Source organism: Chiloscyllium punctatum, chromosome 7 (genome assembly GCF_047496795.1).
Source record: "Chiloscyllium punctatum isolate Juve2018m chromosome 7, sChiPun1.3, whole genome shotgun sequence".
Classification (NCBI taxonomy): Eukaryota; Metazoa; Chordata; class Chondrichthyes; order Orectolobiformes; family Hemiscylliidae; genus Chiloscyllium; species Chiloscyllium punctatum.
Window position 1 is genome coordinate 29,368,529 of NC_092745.1, and position 25,230 is coordinate 29,393,758.

The 25,230-nt window shown below is 47.2% G+C and overlaps 1 protein-coding gene across 1 annotated transcript in view; it reads right to left on the reverse strand.

Moving 5' to 3' along the window:
• The window catches only part of LOC140479529 (probable voltage-dependent R-type calcium channel subunit alpha-1E), a 1,102,593-nt gene that overhangs the window by 1,025,743 nt on the left and 51,620 nt on the right, over positions 1 to 25,230 (reverse strand). The gene's annotated exons all lie outside the window — the stretch shown is intronic.

Sequence of the window (25,230 nt, forward strand, 5' to 3'; positions counted from 1 at the left end):
CCGCGCTGACCTATCCACATCAGTCCCACTTTCCCACACTAGGCCCAGAGCCTTGAATGATATTTCAAGTGCTCACCCAAGTACCTTTAAAAGATTGTGAGGTTTCCTGCCTGAACTACCCGCCCAGGCAGGGCATTCCACACCCCCTCCACCTTCTCGGAGAAAGTGAGGACTGCAAGATGCTGGAGATCAGCGTCAAGAGTGTGGTGCTGGAAGAGCACAGCAGGTCAGGCAGCATCCGAGGAGCAAGAGAATTGACATCTCGGGCATAAGCTCTTCATCAGGAATGCCCACTGCCTTCTGGATGAAAAGATTTTTGTCTTCAAATCCCATCTAAACCTCCTGCGTTTCATTTTAAAATAATGCCCCTTGTTATTTATTGACCCTTTGATGAAGGGGAACTGCTACTTTCTATCCAACCTGTCCATTCTCCTCATAAACTCTAACACCACCTACATATAGATCACATCTACCGCTCTGCCCTCATCAATCCTCTTTGTTACTTCTTCAAAAAAACTCAATCAAGTTTGTGAGACATGATTTCCCACACACAAAGCCATGCTGACTATCCCTAATCAGTCCTTGCCTTTCCAAAAACAGAAAAACCTCAATTATCCAAATGACAAGGCTGGATAAACAAATGCTGGATAACACCATTTAGCCAAGCATCGGGACCTTGCGATCTTGTTCGGATAATCCAAAATTTGGAAAATCAAATGCCGGGTAATCGAGTCTCCTCTGTACATGTGAATCCTGTCCCTCAGAGTTCCCTCCAACAACTTGCCCACCACCAATATCAGGCTCACTGGTCTATAGTTCCCTGGCTTGTCCTTACCACCTTTCTTAAACAGTGGCACCACATTCGCCAACCTCCAATATTCGGGCATCTCACCTGTGACTATCGATGATACAAATATCTCAGCAAGAGGCCCAGCAATCACTTCCCTAGCTTCCCACAGAGTTCTAGGGTACACCTGATCAGGTCTTAGAATTTTATAGGTTTCTGTGAGATCCTCCGAATTGTTCTAACCTCCAGTGAATGCAATCCTAACCAATGCAATCGCTCCTCATTGAATTGAATTGAATTTATGGTCACATGTACTGAGGCACAGTGAAAAGCTTTGTCTTGCGAGCAATACAGGCAGATCACAGAGTTAAGCAGCGTATACCAGTCCTGCCTTCCCAGGAATCAATGTGGTAAACCTTTGCTGCACTCACTCTATTACAAGAACATCCTTTCCTCGATCAGGACACCAAAACTCTACACAATACTCCAGGTATGGCCAATTCTCTGTATAACTGCAACAAGACTGTGCCACCGTGGGCGGCACGGTGGCACAGTGGTTAGCACTGCTGCCTCACAGCGCCTGAGACCCGGGTTCAATTCCTGCCTCAGGCGACTGACTGTGTGGAGTTTGCACATTCTCCCCGTGTCTGCGTGGGTTTCCTCCGGGTGCTCCGGTTTCCTCCCACAATCACAAAGATGGGCAGGTCAAGTGAATTGCCCGTAGTGTTAGGTAAGGGGTAGATGTAGATGTAGGGGTATGGGTGGGTTACGCTTCGGCGGGGCGGTGTGGACTTGTTGGGCCGAAGGGCCTGTTTTCACACTGTAAGTAATCTAATCTAATCTAATCTAAAGACAAATTGTTCCTGTCCTCGAAGAACAAGAGGGTGCAGGTTTAAAGTGACTTGCAAAAAAAGTGCAAGGGTAAAGTGAGAAGTCAAAGCTTTTTTTGACACAGCAAATGGTTAGGATAATGGGCCTGGTTAGCTCAGCTGGCTTGCCACGCAGAGTTAATGCCAACAGCACAGATTCAATTCCCGCATCAGCTGAGATTATAGTGAAGGCCCCACTTTCTCCACTCCCCTAACCTGCGGTCTGGTGAGCTCTAGGTTAAACCACCGCCAGTGTTGATGTCTTTAATGAAGAAACAGCACTGTGGTAACTTCCCATTTTGGTTGGAATTTGGAATGCATTGCCTGCAAATGTGGTGGAGGCAGATTCAGTTGAGGCAGTTGAGAGGGGCATTGGATGGTTGTTTGTTTAGAAGGGACATGGGAAAAAGGCCAGACATTGGTACTAGATAGTAGAGCCAGTCTAGATAATAGAACTAGCACAGACACAATGGGAAAAATGGCCTCCTTTTGCATTGTAATAATTCTGTGATTCATCATGTCCTGTCCCTTCAATAAGTTGTGCGCACGTAGACTCAGCTCCTTTACTCAGTTGAGCATGGCCCCCTTTATTTTATACTGTCTATCCACATTCTGATGATCAAGCACTTCACATTGTGCTGCACTGCACTGCAGCTGCCACAGTCTGTCCAGTCATTTCACCAACACCCCCATGTCCTTTTTGAAGTTCCTACACTGCCCTGCTCACAATTCACAATACTTATAGGTTTTGCATCATCTGCAAATTCAGAAATCTGCCACCACAAGTTGTTGGAACAGGATAACAACAGAACGTGGGTGTATACAAGGCAAAGATGGTAAAATCGTGTTTGGAAGTAACGCAGTGGCAAAAGAAGATGGAGAGAGAATACAAATGATTTGCATAATGATCCAAATTGAGAGAGTGCTCAAGAGATACAGTCAAATCATAGAATCTCTTCAGTGCAGAAAGAGACCATTTGGACTACCAATCTCTGCACTGACTGTCCAAAGAGCATCCCAACCTAATCCCAGAATTAGCACAACCAATCCACCTAACCCTACATCTTTGGGGGAAACGTGTGAGGAAACTGGAGCACCTGGATACGGGAAGAATGTGCAAACTCCACACTCAGTCACAAGCAGTCACCTGAGGGTGCAATTGAACCCTGTTCCCTGGCACTGTGAGACAGCAATGCTAACCGTTAAGTGAAGGGCCAAGCGATTATGCTGTCAGAGATAAAGCATGATTTAAAAGTGGTGAGGATGAGGTACTCTCTCGACATTGATAAAGTCAGAAGAGAACGTGTAAAAGCTCCTGGTGAACAAGAATTAGGAATGATATCAGAAATTGGTGATAATGAATAAACTGAGTGAGTGCAGACAGATCTTCAGTAAAACAGTAAAGAAACCTGACACAATGGAGTGACAGCATTTCAGATGTTTAAGTTGCAACAGTCATCTCTATAAAGTGACTTTGAAAACCAGCATCGAAAGAAATAACTTCTTTGGAGCAGAAATGAAAACTGAAACTGCTGGAGAAACTCTGCAGGCCTGACAGTATCTGTGAAGAGACTGTTTTTCAGAATTGGCCTCTACAGTATGGGGTTAGATACAGAGGAAAGTTCCCTCATCAATGTCCCCTTCAAACACTCCCAGCTCAGGGACAGCATGGGATTAGATAGACAGTAAAGCTCCCCCTACACTGTCCCCATCAAACACTTCCAGGACAGAGACGGCACGAGGTTAGACACAGAGTGAAACTGTCTCGCCACTGAACCCATCAAATACTCCCAGGACAGGGACAGCACGGGGTTAGATACAGAGTAAAACTCTCTCTACACTGTCCCCCATTAAATACTCCCAGGACAGGGACAGCACATGGTTAGATACAAAGTGAAGCTCACTCTACACTGTCCCCCATCAAACACTCCCAGGACTGGGACAGCACGGGGTTAGATACAGAGTAAAACTTCCTTTACACTGTCCCCCATCAAACACTCCCAGGACAGGTGCAGCACGGGGTTAGGTACAGAGTAAAGCTCCCTCTACACTGTCCCCCATCAAACACTCCCAGGATAGGGACAGCATGGGGTTAGATACAGAGTAAAGCTCACTCTACACTGTCCCCTTCAAACACTCTGAGGAGAGAACACCTCAGAATTAGATACAGGCTAAAGATGCCTCTACACTATCTCTTGTCAAGAGGTTGAAGAAGTCTTATGTTAGGATGAGAGTTGAAGGCTCAGTTAGGGTGCTTGAGAGTTACAGGTTAGCCAAGAAAGACTTAAAGAGCGAGCTAAGAGGAGCCAGGAGGGGACATGAGAAGTTGTTGGCAGGTAGGATCAAGGAAAACCCTACAGCGGTCTATAGGAATAAAAGAATGACTAGAGAAAGATTAGGGCCAATCAAGGGAAAGCTGTGGGAAGTTGTGCGTGGAGCACGAGGAGATGGGGAAGTGCTAAATTAATATTTTTCTTCAATATTCGCACTGGAAAAAGGCAATGTTGTCAAGGAGAATACTGAGATACAGGCTACTAGACTAGATGGGATTGAGGAACATAAGGAGGAGGTGTTAGCAATTCTGGGAAGTGTGAAAATAGCTCAGTCCCCTGGGATGGCTGGGATTTATCCCAGGATTCTCTGGGAAGCCAGGGAGGAGATTGCAGAGCCTTTGGCTTTGATCTTTATGTCATCATTGTCTACAGGAATAGTGCCAGAAGACTGGAGGATAGCAAATGTTATTCCCTGTTCAAGAAGGGGAGTAGAGACGACCCTGGTAATTATAGACCAGTGAGCCTTTCTTCGGTTGTGGGAAAAGTGTTTGAAAAGATGATGGGATTTATAATCATTTAGAGAGGAATAAGTTGATTAGGGATAGTCGACACAATTTTGTGAAGGGTAGGTCGTGTCTCACACACCTTATTGAGTTATTTGAGAGGGTGACCAAACAGGTGGATGAGGGTAAAGTGGTTGATGTGGTGTATATGGATTTCAGTAAAGATGGTAGGCTACTGCACAAAATACAGAGGCATGGGATTGAGGGTGATTTTGCAGTCTGGATCAGAAATTGGCGAGATGACAGAAAATGGTGGTTGATGGGAAATGCTCAACGTGGAGTTCAGTTACTAGTGGAGTACCGCAAGGATCAGTTTTGGGGCCATTTTTATAAATGACCTGGATGAAAGCATAGAAGGATGGGTTAGTAAATTTGCTGATGACACTAAGGTCAGTGGAGTTTTGGACAGTGCCGAATGATGTTGCAGGTTACAGAGGGACACAGATAAGCTTCAGAGCTGGGCTGAGAGATGGCAAATGGAGTTTAATGTGGAAAAGTGTGAGGTGATTCACTTTGGAAGGAGCAACAGGAATATAGAGTAGTGGGCTAACGGTAAGATTATTGGTAGTGTAGATGAGCAGAGAGATCTCAATGTCCATGTACATAGATCCCTGAAAGTTGCCACCCAGATTGATAGGATTGTTAAGAAGGCATACGGTGTGTTAGCTTTTATTGGTAGAGAGATGGAGTTTCGGAGCCATGAGGTCATGTTGCAGCTGTACAAAACTCTGGTGCGGCCACACTTGGAGTCTTGTGTACAGGTCTGGTCACCGTGTTATAGGAAGGATGTGGAAGCTTTGGAAAGGGTTCAGAGGAGATTTACCAGGATGTTGCCTGGTATGGGGGGGAAGATCTTACCAGGTAAGGCTGAGGGACTCTAGGCTGTTTTTGTTAGAGAGAAGAAGGTTGAGAGGTGACTTAATTGAGATGTATAGGAAAATTGGACAATTAGATAGTGAGAGCCTTTTTCCTCGGATGGTGATGGCTAGCATGAGGGGACATAGCTTTAAATTGAGGGGTGATAGATATGGAACAGATGTCAGAGACAGTTTCTTTATTCAGTGAGTATTAGGGCATGGAACGCACTGCCTACAATCGTAGTAGACTCGCCAACTTTATGGGCATTTAAGTGGCTCTTGGGTAGGCACATGGATGAGAATGGAATAGTGTAGGATAGATGGGCTTCAGATTGGTTCCACAGGTTGGCGCAACATTGAGGGCCGAAGGGCCTGTACTGCGCTGTAATGTTCTATGATTTTTGTGTGCTTTATCCCCAGTCAAACACTCCCAGGACAGGGACAGCATAGAGTTAGATACAGAGTAAAGCTCCTTCTACACTGTCCACATTAAACACTCCCAGCACAGGGACTGCATGGGGTTAGATACTGAGTAAAGCTCTCTCTACACTGTCCACATTAAACACTCCCAGCACAGGGACTGCATGGGGTTAGATACTGAGTAAAGCTCTCTCTACACTGTCCACATTAAACACTCCCAGCACAGGGACTGCATGGGGTTAGATACTGAGTAAAGCTCCTTCCACTCTCCTTCACTCTATTCTCCAGTATACTGAAGGCCTCTCATTGGCTGCCTGAGCAGGAACGATCACTGGGGAACTATGGTGATGTGCTTTGTAAAGAAGCAATCCCTCTGTTTGAGGCATTGTTTGCTGTTTGGCGATGTGTCCTTTAAACAATCCGTGAATGATCTCTCTGTGAAATAGCAGTTTGTCATGTTTCCTCCCTGCTCGAGAGTTGGACTCTGAGCTGTCATTACCATGGATACTGTCTCCTACAGGGAGAAACCCAGCTCACCAGAGTTATAGAGAGATGGCCCAATTGTCTTTCCTCTGGTGTTAACATTGAGGAAATGACAGAGCACAGGCAGAGGCTAGTTGGGCTTTGCTCAGCTCCCTGACTGTGCCGTCCCACCAATCCTGTTCCCTTTTCCTATACAGGGAGCAGTGTAAATGACTCCCTGTCAGGAATTTATCTCATCGCCTTTTTTGGGGGGGGGGGGGGGGGGGGATTCATTGTAAACCTTTCTCCACAGTTCTTTCAGACAGGGTTTTTCAGATGACAACAGCTTTGTGCACCATAACCTCTAGCTCATTTATTTTCAGACCCCTTGTGTTATCTCTGGGGAGGACCCTCAGGAGCATTGATTTACACAGGAACCTTGGGGCGCCTGAAAGTGGCAACAGAAGTGGATAAGGTGGTTAAGAAGGGCATTTAGCACGCTTGCCTTCATTGATTGGGGCATCGATTACTAAAGTTTGCAAGTCATAGAGCAGCAGTATAAAACTTTAGTTCAGCTACATTTGGCATATTGTGTGCAATACGCTGGTCCCCACACAATGGAAGGATATTGAGGCTTTGGAGAGGGTTAAAAAAAGGTGGTTTACCAGAACGTTGCCTGTATTGGAGTGTATTAGCACCAAGTATAGCATGGATTGTTATTGCTTGAGAATCAGAGGCTGAAGGGAGACCTGATAGGAAATATACAAAATTATAAGAGGCATGGATAGTCAAAGTCTCTTTCCCCAGGTGGAAATGTCAAATACTAAGGGGCACAGAATCACTACAGTATGGAAGGAACCCATTTAGCCCACTGTGATCCTCCAGACAGCATCCCACTCAGACACACCCCACTACCCTGTCCCTGTAACCTGACAATTCCCAGGGCCATTCCATCTATCCAGCTCGTCTTTGGCCACTGGGAGGAAGCCACGCAGACACAGGAAGAATGTGCAAACTCCACACAGATAGTCACCCGAGGCTGGGATCGAACCCAGGTCCCTGGTGCCCGTGAGGCTGGAGTGCTCACCACTGAGCCACCATGCCACCCCGTAGGTTTAAGGTGAGAGGGCGAAGGTTTAAAGGACATATGCGAGGCAAGTTTTACACAGAATGTGGTAGGTGCCTGGAACACAATGCCCAGGAAAGTGGGCAAAACAGTGAGCAAGTTTTAAGAGACCGTTAGACAGACACATGAACAGGTGGGAAGAGAGGGATACGAACCATGGATACATGCAGGCAGATGACATCATGGTCAGCACAGCTGTGCTGGGCCGAAGGGCCTGTTCCTTTGCTGTACTGTGCTATGTGTCCTCTAGTTGCCTACTGTGTGGTGTCTGACCCCATCATAATCACTTTCTCCTAACCCCTTCAATGTTTCAGCTCCTTTGTCAACTCTCCTGCACTCCCCCTGCGCTCAGGGAATCTCTCTGCCCTCCACCCCAGCCCCACCTGGCTAATCTCCTCAAACGCAGCCTCTGCAAGCCCCTGCCCCTCGTTGGGGTTTGATCGGTTCCGGAGGGGTTAGTGGATATGGGATTGGGGATAAAATTAACTAACAGTTTCCAATTTACCAGATCAACAAAGAGCCAGTGAGACCAAACTGCAGCACGTCACTGCCCTCTAGTGAAGATGTAGAAACACTACAATCAGGCACAGGCTGCCTGGGACACAGCTCAGCCTCTCAGATTCTCTCTCTCTCTCTCTCTCTCTGTCTCTGTCTCCAACTCCTTTCTCAATTCATCTTTGCACCTTCTCACCATCTCTCTCTCTCTAACAATCTGCCTTTTCCTTGTCACTCTCTGCCTCTCTCCCTTGCTCTGTTTTACATTCACTGAGAGGATGGTTTAGAGAGTGTTCTGAGGCAGACAGGGACGAGGGTGGAGGGAAGGACCTCACTGTTACCTTCAGGTTAGGGCTTCAATTCTTGAGTGAGGAGCGAGGGGTTCCTGTGAGGATAGGGCAAGAATTGGAGTGGGTTTCAGAGCACCCCAATGACAAGATGGTGGAACTCACCCTAACCAGTTTTCTAAAGGGTCATTGGAGCGACACAGGTGAAGTCTTCCCAGGCTGGGTAGCAGCAGCCGCCTACTAGATAATTCTGTAGGTGGCCCCATATTTTTATAGATTAGATTCCCTACAGTGTGGAAACAGGCCCTTCGGCCCAACCAGTCCACACCGACTCTCCGAAGAGTAAACCACCCAGACTCATTCACGTAACACTACGGGCAATTTTAGCCTGGCCAATTCACCCTGACCTGCACATCTTTGGGATTGTGGGAGGAAACCGGAGCAAACCCACGCAGACACGGGGAGAATGTGCAAACTCCACACAGACAGCCACCAGAGGCTGGAATCGAACCTTGGGACCCTGGTGCTGTGAGGCAGCAGTGCTAACCACTGAGCCACCCGGATTTGACAACATAGAGGGGCAGAAGGTACTCAGTCTGTGAGATGTGACATGCCCGCTGAAAGAATGTGACTCCACTGATGGGTCCGTCCACAGGACAAATTCTGGTTGCAGATTACCATGGTCAATGACAAGGAAACTAATTTCAAATAAGATACAGGACAGACGCACTAATTTTTCCACAGGTGTGATGACATTAAAGATTCGAAATTTCTCAGATTATCTCCCTTCAATGTCAGGGCAGAGAAGATATTAAAATCAGCATGAGGAATGAGATGTGTATTACACTCTAGTGCAGTGAAAGTGAGATCAATTAAACCAGCACTGCCCTCCCTAACACCTAATGCCTTTAGTAAGTGCAGCGACATTTAAATGTTTGTCAGTTAGCAGACTCCAGAGGCAGAGTGTCCTGTATTCATAGAACATAGAACATAGAACATTACAGCGCAGTACAGGCCCTTCGGCCCTCGATGTTGCGCTGATCAAAGCACCCCTAACCTACACTAAGCCACTATCCTCCATATACCTATCCAATGCCCGCTTAAATACCCATAAAGAGGGAGAGTCCACTACTGCTACTGGCAGGGCATTCCATGAACTTACGACTCGCTGAGTGAAGAACCTACCCCTAACATCAGTCCTATATCTACCCCCCCTTAATTTAAAGCTATGCCCCCTTGTAATAGCTGACTCCATACGTGGAAAAAGATTCTCACTGTCAACCCGATCTAACCCTTCACAAGTCATTCTAGAAAGGTAATGCAGACCCTCCATTTTCCTCAAAGGAGACGCTGGTGCCAGTTAACAAAAGAGTGCCAAGGAAAAAGTTAATTAACAATATGAGTATTAGTGCTGAGGGAGTGTCGCACTGTTGGACGGTCAGTGCTGAGGGAGTGTCGCACTGTTGGACGGTCAGTGCTGAGGGAGTGCCGTACTGTTGGACGGTCAGTGCTGAGGGAGTGCTGCACTGTTGGTGGGTCAGTGCTGAGGGAGTGTCGCTTCATTGGAGGGTCAGTGCTGAGGGAGTGTCGCTCTATTGGATGGTCAGTGCTGAGGGAGTGCCGCACTGTTGGACAGTCAGTGCTGAGGGAGTGCCTCACTGTCGGACAGTCAGTACTGAGGAAGTGCCGCACTGTCAGAGGGTCAGTGCTGAGGAAGTGCCGCACTGTCAGAGGGTCAGTTCCGAGGGAGTGCTGCACTGACGGATATTCAGTGTTGAGGGAGTGCTGCACTGTCGGACAGTCAGTGCTGAGGGAATGCCACACTGTTGGGGAGTCAGTGCTGAGGGAATGTCGCACTGTCGGACGGTAAGTGCTGAGGGAATGCCACACTGTTGGAGAGTCAGTGCTGAGGGAATGCCACACTGTTGGAGAGTCAGTGCTGAGGGAGTGCCACACTGTTGGTGGGTCAGTGCTGAGGGAGTGCTGCACTGTCAGAGGGTCAGTGCTGAGGGAGTGCTGCACTGTCAGAGAGTCAGTACTGAGGGAGTGCTGCACTGTCAGAGGGTCAGTGCTGAGAGGGTGCTGCACTGTCAGAGGGTCAGTGCTGAGGGAGTGCTGCACTGTCAGAGGGTCAGTGCTGAGGGAGTGCTGCACTGTCAGAGGGTCAGTGCTGAGAGGGTGCTGCACTGTCAGAGGGTCAGTGCTGAGGGAGTGCTGCACTGTCAGAGGGTCAGTGCTGAGGGAGTGCTGCACTGTCAGAGGGTCAGTACTGAGGGAGTGCTGCACTGTCAGAGGGTCAGTGCTGAGGGAGTGCTGCACTGTCAGAGGGTCAGTACTGAGGGAGCGCTTCACTGTCAGAGGGTCAGTACTGAGGGAGCGCTTCACTGTCAGAGGGTCAGTGCTGAGGGAGTGCTGCACTGTCAGAGGGTCAGTACTGAGGGAGCGCTTCACTGTCAGAGGGTCAGTACTGAGGGAGCGCTGCACTGTCAGAGGGTCAGTGCTGAGGGAGTGCTGCACTGTCAGAGTCCTGAAAGAGAGTGGATAAGCAAAGGGAGGGGGAATAACAAGAGAGGGAGCGAAACACAGGTAGACAGAAAAAGACAATGAGATAGGGAGGAACACAGAGGGAGAAAAATACAGAGAGAGAGACACACACCCACAGAGATGGGGAGAAACAAGGGATGTGGAGAGAGAGTTCCACTGTGAGTGCTAAATGAGAATATTTTTGAGTTGGTTGAAAACAGAGTTAAATAAGACAGGGAGTGCATAAAGCTGAAAGACTTTGCATTGCTCAGACTCAGTCTGGGCAGTTCAGAAACTGGCCCGGTCCCAACAGAAACAGCCAATTGGTGATATCTACAGAGTATTTCCTTCCTGTTAGTTTAAATAAAAGTAGGGACTTTCAAATAGAATAGAAGTGTTTGAAATGGTGAAAGGTCCTATGCTTGATTAAATTCTCTTAAAGGGAGTAAACTAACTTAATCCAGAGAGAAGTTAAGACAGCAGACTGTAGATCCTTTCAATTGAAAGGGGAGAGAATAAAAGGGAACCTGAGGGGCAACTTTGTTTACACAGAGGATGGTACACATATGGAATGAGCTGCCACCAGAAGTGGTTTAGATTAGATTACTTACAGTGCGGGAACACGCCCTTCAGCCCAACAAGTCCACACCGCCCCGCCGAAGCGCAACCCACCCAGACCATTTCCCCCTTACCGAACACTACGGGCAATTTAGCACGGCCAATTCACCTGACTGGCACATCTTTGGACTGTGGGAGGAAACCGGAGCAAACCCACGCAGACACGGGGAGAATGTGCAAACTCCACACAGACAGTTGCCCGAGGCGGGAATTGAACCCAGGTCTCTGGTGCTCTGAAGCAGCAGTGCTGACCATTGTGCCACTGTGCTGCCCACATCCAAAAAAAGTAGGCAATTTATCCTATCCATGCCCCTCGTGATTTTATAAACCTCGATAAGCAGCCTCTAACACTCCAACCTATTCAGCCTCTCCCTGTAGCTCAAATCCTCCCACCATGGCAACATCCTTGTAAACCTTTTCTGTGTTATTGAAGATTGGAAGTTAAGGAATAAATTAAAATGCAGGATCTCAAAATGTAGTCATTTTAGGATAATTTCCAGTGCCAAATGCTAGCAGGAGCAGGAGTAAGGGTATAGATCAGATGAATGTGGGGCTGGAGAAATGACATGCAAGGGAGGGATTTAGATTCTTGAGGGATTAGGATTGTTTCTGGCAAAGGTGGGATGAGTACAAGCCCTAATGGGCTGTACCCAGGCAGTGCTGAGACAAATATCTTCATGTTTTCTTTTGTTAGGACTATCAGGTCTACCACCACCCGCTAAAATAATGCAGCGTCTGGACAAGATCACGAAAGCGTGAGACCTGACATTTGATTGTCCTTAAACCCTCTCTAACAACATTTATCATATCAGTGTATCCTGTAAACTGTTCACATTAACGAGGAAAGTGGTAGTAAGTGTACCCCGTAGTGAGCTGCAGTCTCAGTTTGGCATGTGTGTGTGAGTGAGGGATAAACACTGCAAGTGGTTCAACCATCTGAGTGACAGATCGAGAGAGCTTGATATTGTTTTGTATTCCATTACGTGAGAATCGCGGAGTGTTTGCTGCCTCTTTGCTGCCCTCTCTGTTGGGGAGGTGTAAATAAATTTGGTTAATAATAGCTGCTTGTAACTGTGCGAGTGTTAGTCATACCCAGTAAGACGCGCGGCTGCAAAAATATCAACGAAGCTGAATCCTTCGTGAAAGGACACTTGAGAGATTAAGGGATGGAGAGCCATTCTCTTCAGAAATGCTCTTCAGAATTTCTGAACTTGATCTTGAGGCAAGCTAGGACATTGTTGTGCCTATTGGTCAGACAGTACCACAAAAGCATCTGACCCAACCATTGTGCAAAGAATATTCACTTCATCCTGGTAAAGCTGCATTTTGCGTCTATTGTGATCAGATAGTTACACAGTGAGTCATCAAGCTACATCATTGAAAAGGATAGAGCTGAAGGCAGGTGTGTGGCAAGGCCGTCACAAACAGGGCTGGTATAATTGGGTAATAAAGGATATACTTTTGGCTGGAGGTCTATGCTTTATCAGGATAAAGCAAATGTTCTCTGCACCATGCTTCTGAGGTAAAGCCTAACCAGTTTTGCTCAGCGACTCCAGCACTCCAGACAATGCTGAAATGAGTTTCATGATAAAGTGCTCGTCGAAATTTCTGAACTTGGTTTTGAGGAAAGTTGAGTGATTTGAAACATTGCGTTCAATAATTTATATTATGGCACAAACAGCAATAAAATTGCACAGTTTTTCAGACTTCTGAAACAGGCCCTTCGGCCCAACAAAACCCACACTGACCCTCCGAAGAGTAACCCACCCAGACCCATTCCCCCTGAATGAAGCACCTAGCACTACAGGCAATTTAGCACGGCCAATTCACCTGACCTGCACATCTTTGGATTGTGGGAGGAAACCCACGCAGACACGGGGAGAATGTGCAAACTCCACACAGACAGTTGCCCGAGGCAGGGATTGAACCCAGGGAGGCAGCAGTGCTAACCACTGAGCCACCATGCTGCCCCAGTTACACAATGGAGGTTATTCTCAATGTGAAGGCGGCACTTTGTCTCCACAAGGACTGTGCAGCGATCGTTCTTACCGATTCTGTCACGGACAAATGCATCTGCAGCTGGCACATTGGTTGGGTTGAGGGTCAAGTATGTTTTTCCCTCTTGTTGGTTCCCTCACCAGACCCAGTCTAGCAGCTATTCTTTAGACCCCAAACAGCTCAATCAGTAGTTCTGCTGGGTGGTGGTGGTGGACATTAAAATCCCCCACCCAGAGTGTGTGCTGCACCCTCACCACCTCCAGTGCTTCCTCCAGCATGGATGGGAGGAGTACTGACTGGTTGGTCAAGGGGGGATGGTATGTGGTGATTAACAGGAGGCTCCCTCCAGAGGTACATGCCTGGAGAGAGGAGTGCCTGGGGAATAGAGATGGAAAACAGAAAATCTCTGACTATCTTATCTTTCCAAAAGAGAAGTTTAAAAAATATCATGGGAAATATCCAAATAAAAAAGAAAGATTTGCAGGGCAGTAACTTTCAAAGAAGCTGGCATATTCACAGTGGGCTGTTGCTATGGTTCAAGGATTGTGAAGAAACAAATCCAGTTCCAGTTTTATCCGAAAGATTCAAGTTGTACATCAGACTAAAGCAGCACTCATAACAAACTCAGATTACAGTCACACACTGTAATCTAAGGGGACACTGAGAAATGGTCACAAATCAATGGGAGAATAACTCCTCACTCCTGAAGAAGGGCTCAGGCCCGAGGCGTCGATTCTCCTGCTCCTTGGATGCTGCCTGACCTGCTGCGCTTTTCCAGCAACACATTTTCAGCAGGGGAAATTAACTGCAGCAAAGATCAAACGGAGATTCCAGTGTACATCCCAATATTAGCAAGAAAGATCCTGGTCAAACCACATATGACCCACTGTTCATTAGAAAAAGATTATAAGGACACTGTCCCTATCAAAAGCACCTATGGATAGAGACAGCACAGGGTTAGGTACAAAGTTGAAAAGGGTGGAGCTGAAAAAGCACAGAAGGTCAGGCAGCATCGAAGGAACAGGAAAGTCGACATTTTGGGCGTAATTCCTTCATCAGGAAAGTAAAGCTCCCTCTACACTGTCCCCATCAAACACTTCCAGGACAGGGGCAGCATGGGGCTAGATACAGAGTAAAGCTCACTCTACATTGTCCCCCATCAAACATTCCCAGGACAGGGACAGCATGGGGTTAGATACAGAGTAAAGCTCCCCCTACACCATCCCCATCAAACACTCCCAGGACAGGGGCAGCATGGGGTTAGATACAGCGTAAAGCTTCCCCTACACCATCCCCATCAAACACTCCCAGGACAGGGGCAGCATGGGGTTAGATACAGCGTAAAGCTCCCCCTACACCATCCCCATCAAACACTCCCAGGACAGGGACAGCATGGGGTTAGATACAGCGTAAAGCTCCCCCTACACCATCCCCATCAAACACTCCCAGGACAGGGGCAGCATGGGGTTAGATACAACGTAAAACTTCCCCTACACCATCCCCATCAAACACTCCCAGGTCAGGGGCAGCATGGGGTTAGATACAGAGTAAAACTCCCACTACAATGACCCCATCAAACACTCCTAGGGTAGGGACAGCATGGGGTTAGATTGACTAAAACTCCCTCTACACCGTCTCCATCAAACACTCCCAAGACAGGGATGACATTGGCTTAGATACAGAATGTATCTATCTCTACACTGACCCCCATCAAACATACCCAGGACAGAGGCAGCACAGGATAAAGGATCCTCGAGACTGCTCCTCCTGTGGGGGAGCTGGAGAAAAGCTGTGTTGAAGGATTCCTCAGGTTCTCTGTGAGTTCATTGCCAGGAGGAAGTGGTGGGAGTGGAGTCATTCTCTCAGCTGCAGTGTGACTCAGAGGCAGCACCGGCTGTGTATGAGAAACTGGGAGCAAACCGGAGATCAGCACGCAGTGTCTCACGTGACATGATCACTCGTTGTTCACACATTGCAAGAAGTTACACCACGGAGAGACAGCTGCTGTTCCTGAGGCATTTCATCCTGCAGCTCAGCTGATCGAGCCAGTGTGCAGGGAGGCAGGAGGCTGCTATTGTGGGAATTCATCTCAAATAGTTCCTTGTCCAGTAGCTGCAGCCGCAAAGTGTGCTGTAACTCACCAAGACTTGTCCCAGTGGCACGCCCTAAAACATCTTTCCACCACGGTCACAGTCTGAACTACCTCTTATCAATTACACTGAATTCACAGGAATTGTGGGTCTACCTACAGCACATGGATGCAGTGGTTCAAGATGGCCGCTTGCCATCACCTACTCCTGAGGCAACTAGAGAGGGGCAATACATTCTGACCCAGCCAGCAACACCCACATCCCATACAAGGTAAACTGAGACAGCGTCTATTTTACTTAATCTACTCTCCCAATTTATCCTTCTGTTTCTTTTCTTCCTCCTAAACCTATCACCAATAGCCACCTCAAGCACACCTTCTAACCTCTCATAAAGATGCACAGCAGAAGTTCACCATAGCCCCGTAGCACTTTTCGAAGCCACAACCACTTCCGTTTAGAGACACCAGGGCAGCAGATGCATGGGAATACCACCCTCACCACCAATCCACTCACCATCCTGACTTGGAAATATGTCGCCTCTCCTTCACGGTGGCTGGGTCAAATTCCTGGAGTTCCCACCTAAGGTCATTGCGCCGACAGCACGGGGACTGAAGAGTTGGAGAAGACAACTCATCACTACCTTCTTAAGAGGCAAGTATGGTGAGCACTTGGAATGTCAACGACACTTGTAATTCCGAGTGAATTTAACAACCTCGGGAGTCGAAACTGAGAATGGCAATCTTTGAAGCTTGAGATAAAAAAACTCTTCAAAGTGTTTGCTCCATCTGCTCACTTCAGTGATGAGGAGAAATTGATGAAGTAGGGACTGTTGTCCCTGGGCAGAAGGCAGCTGTGAGCAAGGTTTTGAAAATCATGAACAGGCTGAATAGAGTAGGTCAGGAGAAAGTGTTCCCACTCATAACGAGAACAAGAATGCGGGGGGGGGGGGGAGGTGTAGATTTAAGCAATGTGCAAATGAACCAAGAGTGATGTAAGAGAAAAAGAAATATTTTCACACAGTGGGTAATTAGGGTCTGCTTGGAAATGTGGTGTGGTAAGACATGAGAAAAAGGCACTCGGTAACAGAGCTGGTGCAGGCATGACGGACCAACTTGCCTCCCTTTGCGCAGTAACTATTCTGTGATTCTATCTCCCACGTGAGTGCAGTTCAGTCTGCACCAGACTGCTCCATCCCACTCGTTGCTGTGGAGGGGTGATGAACATAGCATTTCCCCTGCCTGGCTTTTAACGTTCACAAAGACTTCTCCATCCAGTCACGGGCTGGCACCCTCCAGGATTTTCCTGCTCTTCCGGGGACAGGAGACCTTGAAAGCCCGCAGGCAAGGAAGCTGATGGTGCACATTGACAAAGATGGTTGTGTGAATTGTTCACATTCTTGGAAAACTTTCAATTATTCTTCTTTCCAAATTATGGGCAATACAGTAAAAGATGGATAGCCAGGCAGCATCCAGTGGTGAATGGCATTAGAGTCAAAGTGACAACCCAGTTAGAGTTGTCAGCCATATGGGGAAGGAGTAGTCTGACTTACTCAGCCTTCAATGTTTTCAATGGTCCCCTCCCCACTGTTTTCTGGGGAAGAGTATTCTAAGCTGAAAATGTGTTGCTGGAAAAGGGCAGCAGGCCGGGCAGCATCTAAGGAGCAGGAGAATCGACGTTTTGGGCATGAGCCCTTCTTCCTGTCGATTCTCCTGTTCCTTGGATGCTGCCCGACCTGCTGCGCTTTTCCAGCAACACATTTTCAGCTCCGATCTCCAGCATCTGCAGTCCTCACTTTCTCCTCGAAGAGTATTCCAAGGGCTAGTGATGATCTGAGAAAATAATCCCTTCTCCTCTTCATCTTAAATGGAGACCGTCTTACCCTGAAACTTATTTCTAGCTTCTCCCACGATGTGAGGGTGTTGGGGGGGGGATCACCCTCTCAGTGTCAACTCTGTTAAAGCCCCTCTGGATCGTCTATCTGTCAGCTTGTCAACATCAATGAGTATCAGCGCGACCTGAATAACCTTTCCTCACAAGGTGACCCCTTCATCGCAGGGAATCAGTTAACTGAGCTACTTCCAAAGCAATCGTGACGATTGGACTAAAAACTCAAGGAATGACCTCAGCAGAAGCAGGCCATTTGGCCCATTGAGTCTGCTCTATCATTTGATCGTATCTCACCCCATTCTCTTGCTTTCTCCCTCTAGCCCTTGATCCCCTTACCAACCAAGAACCCTGTCTATCTCTGCCTTAAATACACTCAATGGCTTGGCCTTCGCAGCCCACTGCAGCAATCAGTTCCACAGATTCACCCCCCCGCTGGCTGAAGGAATTCCTTCTCCTCTCAGTCGGAAAGGACTACGCCTTCACTCTGACACTGTGCCCTTGGATCCTAGTCACCCCGACTAGTGGGACCATCATCTCCAGGTTGAGTCATAGAGTCCTGCAGAACGGAGACAGGTTCATGCCGACCAAAATGTCCATCAATACAGGCCCACTTCCCTGCACTTGGCCCATATTCTTCTGAACCTTTCCTATCCATGTATTTGTCCAAATGCCTTTCAAATGTTTGTTAATGAACCTGCCTCAACCACTTCCACTATAGACAGGCAGGAGGCTGGAAGAACGCAGCAAGTAGGCAGCATCAGGAGAAGTCGATGGTTCGTGTGTAACCCTTGTCCATCACCTGATGCTGTCTGACCTTCCAGCCTTCTGCCTGTCTATTTTGGGTTCCAGCATCTGTAGTTTTTTTTTTGTCTTCAACCACTTCCACTGGCAGCTCATTCCATATCCATACCACCCTCTGTGTAAAAAAAAAAAATTCCCCTCAGGTTCCCTTTTATTTTTTCCCCAATAACCTTAAACTGATATTCTCTAGTTCTTAATTCCTCAATCCGAGGAAAAAGCCCAAGTGCATTCACCCGATCCATGATCTTATCATAAGATCGCCCCTCAGTCTCCTACTTTCTAAAGAAAAAAGTCCTAGCTTGTCCAACCTCTCCCTATAACTCAGACCATTGAGTCCTGGCAACATCCTTGTAAATTTCCTCTGCAACCTTTCCTGTTTAATAACATCCTTTCCATAGCAAGGTGACCAAAACTGAACACAATACTCCAAGTGCAGCCTCACCAACATCCTGTATAACTGCAACATAACTGCTCAACTTATATACTCAGTGCCCTGACTGATGAAGACCCAAAAGCCTTCTTCACTGCCCTGTCTACCTGTGACTCCACTTTCAGAGAACCATGCACCTGAACTCCAAGGTCCCTCTGCTCCACTACACTCCTTAAAGACCTACCATTCACCATGAACTCCCACCTTGATTTGACCTTCAAAAATGCAAACCTTACATATATCTATATCTAACTCAATTTGCCATTTCTCAGCCCACTTCCCCGGCTGATCAAGGTCCTGCTACAATATCCGATAACCTTCCTCACCATCCACGATGCCACCTATTTTAGTGACATCTGCAAACTTAGTAATCATGCCTTATACATTCTATTCAAGTCATTGATCTTGATTACAAACAGTAGTGGTCCCAGCACTGACCAGAGGCACTCCACTAGTCACAGGCCTCCAGTCTGACAAACATCCTCCCACTATGACCCTCTGCTTCCTACCATCAAGCCAATTTTGTGTATCCAATTTGCCAGCTCACCCTGGATTCCATGCGATCTAATCTTCCAGAGCAGCCTACCATGTGGAATCTTATCAAAGACCTGAGTGACATTCATATAGACTACATCTACCGCCCTGCCCTCGTCAACCTTCCTGATCACTTTGTGAGGCACGATCTCCCATGCACAAAGCCATGCTGACTAGTCCTAATCAAACTCTGTCTTTCCAAATGCATGTACATCTTATCTCTCAGAGTTTTCTCCAGTAACTTACCCACCACAGTTGTTAAGCTCACTGATCTACAGTTCCCAGGCTTTTCTTTGCAGCCCTGCTTGATAATGGCACAACATTCGTTACTCTCCAACCTTCCAGGACCTCACCCGTGGCTAACGATGATGCAAAAATATCAGCCAGGGCCCCTGCGATTTCTTCTCTCACCTCTTGCAGGGTTCTTGGATATATCTGGTCAGGGCCAGGAGATTTATCCAACTTCATACATTCTAATACATCCAACACCTCCTCTACTGTCCCTAAGATATGACGACTAACTTCCTCAAGTTCCCAAAGTCATTGAGGACCTCGCCCAACTCCTGTGATTCCACACATACACATCCACTTTAGTCCCTGAGGGGCCCTATTCTCTCTCTAGTTATTCTTCTTCCTTTAATATACTTAAAAAAACCTCATTGGATTCACCCTAATCTTCTCAGCCAAAGCTATCTCGTGCCCCCTTTTCACCATCCTGATTTCCTTCTTCAGTAAACTCCTGTATTCCCTGTATACCGCCAGGGATTCCCTTGATCCCAGCTGTCTGTACCCTGAGCCATGTCTCCTTTTTTCTGGTCAAAGCCTCAATATCTCTTGTTATCCAGGGTCCCCTATTCCTGCCAACCTTGCCCTTCACCTTCACAGGAACATATAGACCTAGAACTCGAGCTGTCTCACTTTTAAAGGCCTCCCTTTTACCAGCGGTCCCTTTGTCTGCAAACCAGCTACTCCAATCAACCCTGCAAGCTCCTGTCCAATAAAATTCACCTTGCCCTGTTTAGAAATGGAAGCTATGGACCAATTTTGTCCCTCTCCATTACTATTTTAAAATGAATAGCACTATGGTCGCTCGTCCCAAAGTGCTCCCCCCCCGCCCCCCCTCGTCACCTCCATCACCAGCCCTGCCCTATTTCTGAAGAGGAGGTCAAGTTTTGCTCCTTCTAGGGCCCTCTAGACACTGCTTGAGGAAACGTTCCTGAATGCACTTAACAAATTCCATCCCATCTAATCCCTTAACACTATGGCACTCCCAGTTTATGTTAGGAAAATTAAAATCCCCTGGTATGACAATTCTATTGCTCCTACAAGTCTCCCAATCTCCCTGCATATTTGTACCTCTAATTCCCATTGACTATTTGGGGCCCTGCAGTACAACCCCAATAATGTCACTATCCCCTTCTTATTTCTTAGCTCCACCAACAAAGCCTCACTGGATGATCTTTCAGTTATTTCATCTCTGATTACTGCTATGATACTCACCTGAAACAAAAATGCAACTCCCCCTCCCCTCCTTTCACCACCACTGTTCTGCCTAAAGCACCTGTACCCTGGCACATAAAGCTGCCATTTCTGACCCTCCCTTAGCCATGTGTCTATACTGGCTATAATATCCCAGTCCCACGTACCTATCCACGCCCTGAGTTCATCGGCCTTACCTGTCAGCCCTCTTGCATTGAAATAGATGCAATTTAATCCAACAGGCATTCCTCGCTCCCTGTCATGTTCCAGCCTGCCCATGTTCAACGTAATGTTTCTCATTACTGTCAATCCAGGCCTCCCAGTCGTCTGTAAGTTCCAATCAGATCTCCCCTCAACCTTCTAAACTCCATCCAGCACAGACCCAGAGTTCTCAAATGGTCCTCACATGATAAAAGTCAGAGCTGCCTTCTTGAATCACTACAGTGTAGAAACATACACAGTTTTTAGGGAAGGAGTTCCAGGATTTTGACTCAGCAACAGTGGAGAAACAGTGATCTGTTTCCAAGTCAGAGTGGTGAGTGACTTGGAGGGGAACTTGCAGGGTGGTGGTGTTCCTCTATATCGACTGCCCTTGTCTTTCTAGATGGAAGTGGTTGCTGGTTTGGAAGATGCTATCTAAGGGCCTTGGTGAATGTACGTGGAGCACACTGCTGCGACTGAGTGTTGGTGGAGAAGGGAGTGAATGTTTATGGATGTGTTACCAGTCAAGTGGGCTGTTTTGTTCTGAATGATGCTGAGCTTCTTGAGTGGTGTTGGAGCTGCACTCATCCAGGCAAGTGAGGAGTATTCCATCGCACTATTGACTTGTGACTTGTAATTGGGCTTGAGGGAGTCTGGTGGTGATTATTCATTGCAGTACTCCTAACATCCGACCTGCTCTTGTAGCCACTGTGAGTATGTGGAGAATTCAGCTGAGTTTCTGGTAACCCACCAGGGTGTTGATAGTGGGGGAATTCAGTGATGGTAACACCATTGAATGTCAAGGGACGATGGTTAGATTCTTTCTTTTGGAGATGTCACTGATCAGGTTGACATCATACTGCATTTTCCATCAGGAACTGATGAAATGGCCGAGGGCTGATATTCTTCTGCAATCCCATAGATCCCATTCCCACTCAGTAATCTCTCTCCTCGGTCACCCCCAAAATGGACGTTAGTCAGAATCATGGCTGGTCAGGAATAGAGGGGGCCGGGATTGGCGCGATGTATCAAACTCCAAAGGGAGAAACGTTTTATCCCCAGCTCCAGTAATTTAGCACCATTCAACGTCAATCTACTTCCCTCACCCGGAACCCAAACTGCTCCATAAAATTGCCTCCTGACTGCCTATTTCCCTCCCCCCACCTTGGCCTCTGGGTTCCATGCTTGCCCTGAGCACCACTCAGGTGACTAGAAGGGAATATGGAAATTCATGTACACACAGAAAGATCCCACAAACAGCAATGAACCAGTCAACCATTTTCACTGGATGCTGATTGATGGGCAAATAGTAAATCAGGTTTACTTAGGAGAGCTACCGTAGCCCTCTTTGATATAACATGCAAGTATGTATCTTCACCCACCAATGCTCCTGTCTTAATCCTCCTCCTCTCCCTCGGTATCTCCTTTATCACTCTGCCCTTCCTTCTTCACTCTCTATTGTGGTGCGAGGTATATAGAGTCATAGTCATAGAGATGTGCATCATGGAAACAGACCCTTCGGTCCAACCCGTCCATGCCGACCAGATATCCCAACCCAATCTAGTCCCACCTGCCAGCACCCGGCCCATATCCCTCCAAACCCTTCCTACTCATATACCCATCCAGATGCCTCTTAAATGTTGCAATTGTAACAGCCTCCACCACATCCTCTGGTAGCTCATTCCATACACGTACCACCCTCTGGGTGAAAAAGTTGCCCCTTAGGTTTTATATCTTTCCCCTCTCACCCTAAACCTATGCCCTCTAGTTCTGGACTCCCTGACCCCAGGGAAAAGACTTTGCCTATTTATCCTATCCATGCCCCTCATAATTTTATAAACCTCTATAAGGTCACCCCTTAGCCTCCGGCACTCCAGGGAAAACAGCCCCAGCCTGTTCAGCCTCTCCCTATAGCTCAAATCCTCCAACCCTGCCAACATCCTTGTAAATTTTTTTCTGAACCCTTTCAAGTTTCACAACATCTTTCCAACAGGAAGGAGACCAGAATTGCACGCAATATTCCAACAGTGGCCTAACCAATGTCCAGTACAGCTGCAACATGACCTCCCAACTCCTGAACTCAATACTCTGACCAATAAAGGAAAGCATACCAAACGCCTTCTTCACTATCCTATCTACCTGCGACACCACTTTCAAGGAGCTATGAACCTGCACTCCATGGTCACTTTGTTCAACAACACTCCCCAGGACCTTACCATTAAGTGTATAAGTCCTGCTAAGAGTTGCTTTTCCAAAATGCAGCACCTCGCATTTATCTGAATTAAACTCCATCTGTCACTCCTCAGCCCATTGGCCCATCTGGTCCAGATCCTGTTGTAATCTGAGGTAATCCTCTTCGCTGTCCACTACACCTCCAATTTTGGTGTCATCTGCAAACTTACTAACTGTACCTCTTATGCTTCCACCCAAATCATTTACATAAATGACAAAAAGTAGAGGACCCAGCACTGATCCTTGTGGCACTCCACTGGTCACAGGCCTCCAGTCTGAAAAACAACCCTCCACCACCACCCTCTGTCTTCTACCTTTGAGCCAGTTCTGTATCCAAATGGCTAGTTCTCCCTGTATTCTGTGAGATCTAACCTTGCTAATCAGTCTCCCATGGGGAACTTTGTCGAACACCTTACTGAAGTCCATGTTGATCACATCTACTGCTCTGCCCTCATCAATCCTCTTTGTTACTTCCTCAAAAAACTCAATCAAGTTTGTGAGACATGATTTCCCACGCACAAAGTCATGTTGATTATCCCTAATCAGTCCTTGCCTTTCCAAATACATGTACATCCTGTCCCTCAGGATTCCCTCCAACAACTTGCCCACCACCGAGGTCAGGCTCACTGGTCTATAGTTCCCTGGCTTGTCCTTACCACCCTTCTTAAACAGTGGCATCATGTTAGCCAACCTCCAGTCTTCCGGCACCTCACCTATAACTATCAATCATACAAATAATGATACAAATATATGTACTAATATCATTTTTTTCGCGTATGTATTTTGAACTGGTGACATTGGCTTCTGGTCTAGATATATGAGAAGGTTTCATAATTATTGGAAAGCGTTTGTTTCAATTCGCAGAGTGCATGGCTAGGGAAAAATACATGAACAGTTTCTTTCGGAGAAAGGGATTGGTTCAGAACAGTTAGGAAATAGGTTATGTTAATATAAGGTTTGAAAATTCCAGACCAGACGTGTTGGTTATTTAAGAGGTATTTAAAACTAAGGTGTTTAAGCTCAGTTGTGTGAATAATCCCTCAAGGCCTAGAACTGAAAGAAACAGTTAAAGTCCAGCCTTCAGAAGAGGAATTGCTCTCTAGCGTTTGAGTTGTAAAGTGACAGTTTAAGATAGATGGGACTTTAACCTGCTATATGTTTCAAATGGTGTTACATGTAAATAGCTTGATTTATTCCCATTTTGACTTCATTTATTTTATTTTAGTAAACTTATATTTTATCATGAAAATGCGATACTCTGATATAAAGGTACTGCTTCACTCTTAATCACTCACTCTTATGCAATCAATCAGTCATTATGTGTAATGTCCATCCAGTAACATCAGAAAGCTATAGAACCCAGACTACATGGTGCCAAATGGTGATAGTGCAGCCTTGAAAATAATTAGCATTTAAGTAAACTTCAAGATAACTGTCTCTCAAGAACCCAACCATAAACTAATGATATAATATGGAATGATACTATATAGGCTCGTACACGATTTGCATCAAACTCTCTTCTCCCTCACTTACAAATCACTCGCTTTTCACTCACTCCTCCCTCCACTTCTCTCTCATCCACTCTGTCCTTCCTCATTACCCTCTCTATCACTCACACCTCCCTCCCTCACTCCTCCCTCCCTCACTCTTCCCTCCATTATTCACTCACCCCTCCCTCTCTCAATCTTCCCTCCATTCACTCACCCCTCCCTCCCTCACTCTTCCCTCCATTATTCACTCACCCTTTCCTCGCTCACTCTTCCCTCCATCATTCACTCTCCCCTCCCTGCCTCACTCACTCCTCCCTCACTCACCCTTCCCTCCCTCACTCTTCCCTCCATCATTCACTCTCCCCTCCCTGCCTCACTCACTCCTCCCTCACTCTCCCCTCCCTCCCTCACTCTCCCCTCTATTATTCACTCACCCCTCCCTCCCTCACTCTCCCCTCCATTATTCACTCTCCCCCCTGCCTCACTGACTCCTCCCTCACTCTCCCCTCCCTCACTCTTCCCTCCATTATTCACTCACCCCTCTCTCCCTCACTCTCCCCTCCATTATTCACTCTCCCTTCCCTGCCTCACTCACTCCTCCCTCACTCACCCTTCCCTCCCTCACTCTTCCCTCCATCATTCACTCTCCCCTCCCTCACTCTTCCCTCCATCATTCACTCTCCCCTCCCTGCCTCACTCACTCCTCCCTCACTCTCCCCTCCCTCCCTCACTCTCCCCTCTATTATTCACTCACCCCTCCCTCCCTCACTCTCCCCTCCATTACTACTCTCCCCTCCCTGCCTCACTT